We start from the raw sequence: 7,506 nt of genomic DNA on the forward strand, positions 1-7,506 counted from the left end.
TGGAAGGCGCTAGGCGTAAAATACTATTTTACATGTTAGCGAGTTGTATGTACTCATGGAAGTCAAAAAAGTTTTTAAAATGAAAATATTTGTAATAGAAGAGCAGTGCTTTCGTTTTATAAAGGAGATCAATGTAAATAATCGTGGAAATGGTGCAGTCTTTCATATTTACCAAAAGTATTCTTGTCGTAACTTAATAGTAAACAGTAAAATTAAAAGCTTTTATATTGAATTATATTTATAAAAGCTGTAATTCCATTAATTACGTCGTCGTCACGCACAAGTAAGTGCCATTCGAGTAGTATTTTGAATGGAAGCGAGAGGCCGCCGAAGCCAAGCGCCCAGCCAACTGTCGCTTCTCCGCTCGCTGGCCTATCTAAAGTGACGTCACGGAGCGGGCTTGCCGGCTTTGGTTTCTAGGAGGTGTTAAATCAAGACCACCTGCAACCCCCCCCCCCCCCCTTTTTCTTCCTTCTAAAGACCGAAAAAAAAAGATAACATTATGTAACAACGTCGCTGGAATTGATTACTTGGCAGCAGCGCCACCGGTAACATGCCGACCGTGCATCTCCTTTTGGCTTTGTTGCAGTTTGTAGTGGTTCTAAGTAGAGATTTTAGCATTCTTATTGTGCATACTCCCTTTTGTTAAATGGTACCGCGTTAGAAGGAGTACGAGTTCAAAATAGTAACGGTGTTATATTTCGTTTGACTCGACTCGCTAGGGGAGCAGAAGTTACAAGAGTGGGCCCCCGGTTTTCCGGGACCCTGCCGAGTACACGCAGACGCGGTCGTACAGTCCAAACATTGTTCAAAGCAATATGTTCGTGCTTATAAAAAATAGTTGGGGTGTGGGCATATTTATACATCCTGAATTTACCGTAAAATACCGCAGAAGCGCCCACTTCGTTCAAGCGCCCACTTTTAACATTGCCCAAACTTGGGAATTCTGCAAATAATACTTTCTAGCCGCCCGATTCAACCGGACAAGCGCCCATGTCTAGATTAACCCAGTTTTCAGTGAAAATGAGGTGGACGCTTCTTTTGCATTTTACGGTAGGCTTCCTGAACGGGCGACTTGCCTCTCAGCTGTAGATGAAAACTTTAGCCAGTGCAGTCCAACCGCGAGCCTGGCGTCTTTAACGTGCACCGCATGGTAGCGAAACACGACCGCACACCGGTACGATGCTCATCCAGATCGAAACGGCTAGGGATGGGGATTGAACCCCTGGGTTCTGCAGTGATTCGCGCTCGTAGATTCGGCTTTTCTCGCACATAATTGGCGAAAAAGTGTGGCAGCGGGATTGCTTCCAAAAGCGATCATACTCCTCGTATAATTACTGCAAAATAAAAAAATATATAAAAATATTACAAGTTACTCTAGAAATGTAATTGATTACATTTGACCACTGGTAATTCATTTTGTTAACTTCTGGCCGTATGTCGGTTATGTTAGACATCATGTTTTGCTAGAGACTATAAAATACAAATTCTACAAGTAAAAAAACATTTGTTATTACTAGGATTTCTAAAATTTTAAAATATTGGGCGCTCATTTAAAATACCATGATACAGTCTTATCAATTCTGCTAAATGAGGTCTGGACATAATGCTGAAGCTTATAAGCTAAAATGTACTTCATCAAAATAGCGATGTTTGTGAGTTGGTTCATCATTAAACAATATACAGAGCTACATTTAAAACAACGAGGGTGTGCAAAAACAATAATAATAAAAAACAAAAAAAAAAATGCGCGAGCGCGTTTTTTGCGCCGCCTGCTTTGCTCTTGTTGTACAAGTGCGCTTTAGAACCTTGGGAAACTTCACACGCTTAAATTCTTTCTAAAATGTACTGATTTAGTAAATTTCTATGACACTCATCAAGCTTCATATTTAAACCATATGTTGGTTAATTAACTAAGTTGTATTATTAATTAACATTTCTTAATTAAATTTTTAATTGATGAAGCTAGCTTCACCATTTACTAATATAATTAAAAGAACGCTAGAAATTAATCAACTTATTTTTACAATTAGCGCCTGTCCTATTGCACCCTGACCGCATAATTCATCTGCACAGACCGTATTAATGTATCTTCCATGGTTTTCTTTAAAAACAGTTTGTATATATAAAAGAAAACGCTCTGTACACTTTGACATCGGGAAGTTAAAGGGACCATCAAATGACCTTTTCACTTTTGCCAGATAACTTTTACGTTAAACCGTCAATGTTCACTGAATGCCGAATAAGCATCCGTTTTCGTCTCGGTTTATTAACTTCTACACTAAAAATTAATGAAATATCGACTTTTTCTTTCTCTCCAACTGACCGCCAAACAAGCTGCGGCGTGATTTTGACGGTCGTGACGTACCCTATTTCCGGAACCGGAAGTTCTCTCGGCAGTAGGAGAATGGGAGCGTTAGCAGCAGTTGGCGGCGGCGAGTTGGCGGTGTGCCGGTAGGTTTTATTGCGCTGATGGCGCTGATGTCGCCGATGTATTTTCTGAATCGGCGCCTCTCATCGCCGCGATAGCCATGGACACATTGCAGCTGAGCGAGATTCAATTAGATATGTTGCGCTACAGCGGCAGCATGGGACTAGTCCCATACGCCGGTATGCCTGTTGGGAAGTGCGGCGAGTCTTCCGGTAAAGACTCCAGAAGTTAATCCAACTTTCATTGCTGGTAAAAGGCGGCCCGTGTCAGTCGTTTGCAAAGCGACGTAGATAGAGACGAATGGCCGCGGCGTTTTTCGCGGCGTCGGAGATGCAGGAGCGAGCCGACGTTAAAAAAGATACGTTTGAACTACGAGAGTGTCAGCAAGAGCCACGTAAATACCTTTTCACACTCGGAGCGGACGGGCGTGTTTGATGGAAGTGCTGTATTCGCGCTGTTGGTAAGCACTTCGGGACCGCTCTTCTACGATTGCAACTCGATACTGACGCGACACTCGGCAAAGGAAGGTTGGACCGGCATTGCACGTAGCTCCCACGAACTGTTCTAGCTCGACAGCGACGTGCAGTCTGTGAGAATAAAAATGGCATACTAATAACAAAGTGTACATACCGTGTTACGAAGACAATCCACACGGCGTTTATTTGAGCCCTATATCACACAAAACAAGAAGATAGAATCGACGAGAGTCCCCTTTCCACGACAGTGTTCGTCAACACTGCCTCGGAAAACAAGGGGAAGAGATATTGACATCACGCTTTAATCTAAAATTGAGGTCAACGATGAAAATACGGGAAGGGTCCACAAGGGTCGCGCGGGCATATTGCAGCACGCCAGCCGGTCGTGGGCATACGGTCTTGGCCAAGTACCGTCGAAGCAACGCTGCACCGGAGTCGGAGTGCCTGCTTCGGAGTGCCTGCTACGGAGTGCCTGCTTCGGAGTGCCTGCTAGGCCTATCTGCCGAGCTCGCTTGGTCGCGGGTCGGTGAATTCGTGGCCGTTCTGGCTTTTCTCGGGTGTTTGTGGATCCAGCGTTCTTGTTCGTCGTGGTCTGTTTCAAGTACTTTTTTCTTGCTGCTTGAAGTCGGGACGCGCGAGAAGAACACGTAGAAAAATAAACGTTTCCTGATCGTCGCGGCCAAGTAACTGAGCCCAACGCTGTCGGCCCGTCGGCCCTACCACCCCTGCTTCGTTTACCACACGATAGATGGCGCTTGGCTTCCAGCATTATCAAATTTGGAAATTTCCGTCACATCTCTAATTATGCTACAAAATGTGGATCTGAATATTATTTAACAAAACTTTTAGGAAACATTCGCCGGCTATTTATTGTTTACGATCGCGGTGCTGGTGAGGTAGGCTCTTACCCAATAGGCGACGTGGATTCGGCTGACGTACAGCGATTCCGCGGTTGCATCGCCGTGAAAAGGCAGTGAGCTTTCGAAGGAAAGAAGGCGCAAAAGAGTCCAGTTTTCTTTTAAAAGTTCTATAGCGAATAATTATTTTCGGCTCCCTATTTTTGTCCTTTTGTGTTTCTTTTCACACCTTTTACAACGTGCGGTGTATGAAATTCAATTTCAGAATCGTTTCATGGTGCCTTTATTCAGCTGCAATGGGCGTTCGGTGCCCATTAGAAATGGAGCTGAGAGGAAACAGTACAGTACCACTGTTTGCCCGAAGTCTGTGACATGCATGGCGCTATAGTGATACACGACCGCATGTCAGATCAAAAGGGATGGGGTTCGGACCTAGGATCCCTGGGTTCCCCTTAGCGAAAAGTCGTTCAAAATCAGTACACTCGAAGTGTACTGAAGTATACTAAAAGTATACTTTCAGTGCGGTTTTTGTACTGATTGTATACTTTAAGTGTACCTAAAGTATACTTCCAGTAAAAATGGCGGTGGACTGAAAGTACACTCGTCCGTGCAAAACTAGTACATGTTGTAGAATCGTAGTGCCCGCGGTAAAAGTAGTTCAAAATCAGTATACCGAAAGTGCACTTAAGTATACTAAAGGTCTACTTTCAGTGCTTGCAGTCGGTGTACTCAAATTATAATAACGGGTATATATACATATATATATACATATATACATATATATATATATATATATATATATATATATATATATATATATATATATATATATATATATATATATATATATATATATATATATATATATATATATATAGTGCGATTTCAACATCAACACACTAAAAACGCGATAGACAGGCCGATGCCATTTTCACAGAATATTTGTGGGGCTCGGTGGACATTACATGAGTAAATAAACGTCACAGTACGTTGTCTGATTAGATCTTTAATTGACAGTGTAATTGACCATGTTGAATTTTCAATTTTAAAGGGGCTATGAATAAACTCTAGCCCAACTGAAACAATTTGCGAAAAGGTGACGAGTTTCGGGTTATTCATAGCTAAAACTCTGCCTTTCGTCGCCTGGTTAAAAACAGCGCGTTGGACAAAGCGCAGGATGCTATTCTTACGTATTCCCTTCAGTCGAACCGTTGGAAGTATGATGCTGGAGCATCCACCAAAGGCACACTGTCAAAAGAGTGCAACTTCGTTCATGCTGAATGCGACAGCACTTTATGAGGGTTGTAACTTCACTAGAAAATTAAATAATGCATAGAACTCCAGTATGAGTAGTTCTCGCTAACACAAACAAACATGCTATCACCGATAAGCCACGTCAAAACCGCTAAGTCACTCTCCACTTTGCCCGCCCCTGCCGCGCGTGGTTCTTGAATCGAGGAAAAAAGTGCGAAATTCGATAAATAAATATCTTAAAGCCCCTTGGCTGTTTCGTGAATAGTTTTGATTGTGTTAGGCTCTAATAACGACTGCGTCTAAAACAGCAATAATAAAAAAAAGTAAATTTACGGATTTTAATTACTTAAAAAAATGTTGCCACGGTTATTCACTCATGTAATGTCCGCCGAGTCGCACGACACACATGAAGAGTGTATCAACATGACATGAGCCCCCAATTTTCCTGAAACCAGTTGATTAAAAAATATCCCCGGGTATAGCTGACATAATGTGACAAAGGGATGCTTCATTTCTCATTTCACTGCAGACCACGTGGTCCAAAAGTTCCCCGGGGAAACGACCGGCACTGTCAGAGCATACTTACGTCGCAAATGCAACATGGACTTACGCCTAAAAAATAGCACAAATAGAAAAATTAGCTGCAATGTACGCTACGGAAAGTAGCGTTATCTAACTTGTCAATAACTATTTTAGCTAGTCATTTATACCATATTTATCAATTGAACAGTCTACTTTTATCGCAAAGATAGCTTTTATTTTCCCTGAGCTGTATTTGTTACCTTTATTGAAGAATAAAAGTTTACTATAAAAAAACTGTTAGCACTATTCGGAAGCTGGCAATCGAGGGCAATCGCACCAAGTGTTTAATGCTGCTGATGAAAAAGCATGCACATGACTTTCTTTTCAAAGTGCACCGCCACTTGCGTGCTGCCTCATAGGCTAGCAGACAAATTACCTTTGCAGGATAATCCGGTGTTTTTGTAATGCAGGTCTCGTCTCAGCGCAACTATACGCTGTTTCAGATATCTGCATCCACAGCAATCAAAAGGACAGGAGGCAAAAGAAGCCACGGCTAATAATGGGGACATAAGATGCTCCACCTTGCATGGACGCATGCAGCGCAAATCAACTTCCGAACCGCGTAAGCGAAGTGGTGTTATGAATGGAAGCTATCTCTGACATTGGCTGGAGAAATCGGCGCCTTTATGTAACAACCTCAAGCTTTCACCGAAAGTGTTTCATGGTGTAGATTTATCTTGCAAAACTCTAAGACACCTCAATTCACGTGAAAAGAGATTGACAATTGCAACAACGAACAACACCGTCGATCGAGATTTCCACACTGTAAAAAATCGACGTAAGTTTAACGTGTCTTTCCCTCGTCAAAAAAGACGGGCACGCTCATTGTTTCAAAACGCGAGGTTGCCCTCATTATTTATGTGCCGCGAGACCCGATCCTTCCAGAAAAGCCGAAATCCCAGCGGTGCAAGCATGCGCTGATGAATCAAAATAGCCTTGGCGACAAGGGAGAAATTGCTTGAGATAGTTTCGGTTTTACACTGAAAAAGAAAACCGAAAGTTTAGATAAAACCTAAGATAGACTAAACGTTTTGTTAATTTTTTACGAATATAATAAAGTGACATTATTATTATTAATATATTGATTTGCTTAGTTTTGTCTTCAAAAAAAAAAAAAAAAAGAACAAAAAGAAGAGACTTTTGAGAACTGCGCAAGACCATCGTTATTGCAATCAGCTTCCGTTCGGCCGCACTCAGTGTTGCCAGGTCTACTGATTTATCAGTAGATCTACTGAGTTCGTTCCGGGTCTACTGATTCACTGAAAAACAAGAAAATCTACTGACTTTTTTTTTAGTAAACATATTAAAAATTTATTATATGGCCCCTTCAGTTCCAGTGCCGCCCATCAAAGGAAACTCATAATGTCCCAGAATTAAAAACGAAGCACTGGCTAGATGGCCCAGAAGCCCGTCCTATTCGAGTGACGTATAGTCGTATATTCATCTATCTATTCACCCAGAGCAGGTTCGGCAGGTTCGACGGTGACATCCGGGCCAGAGCCATATATGGAGAGAGTTTGGCTAGTCTATGATCTCGCCGTAACGCCCCTCTCCCGAGTGAGCCAATCAGCCCGTGGCGCAGATCGAGAGGTGTTTGCGCATGCGCCTGAACTCTCGGCTGCTCCTATACAATCTACTAGAATAGCTTCGAGTTAAGCGGAGAGAGCCGCAATTTTCATTCATTCGTTCGGCGGAATGCATGGGATCGACATCCAAATTTCAGTTATTTTCTTTTATTTGGCAGGCTGTGGCAAGAAAATGATATAATCCTATTCCTCGGTGGCTTAAAAAGCTAACGAATGAAGTTTCGCCACGTTTGAACGCAAACTTTGGGTCAGGCGAAAAAGAAATAAGCCCGTAGCAGATAACACGTAGCCTCAACAGTGCTCTGGACCAACAGCGTTGC

The sequence above is a fragment of the Ixodes scapularis genome, unplaced genomic scaffold (genome assembly GCF_016920785.2).
Source record: "Ixodes scapularis isolate PalLabHiFi unplaced genomic scaffold, ASM1692078v2 PGA_scaffold0__279_contigs__length_252992795, whole genome shotgun sequence".
Lineage (NCBI taxonomy): Eukaryota > Metazoa > Arthropoda > Arachnida > Ixodida > Ixodidae > Ixodes > Ixodes scapularis.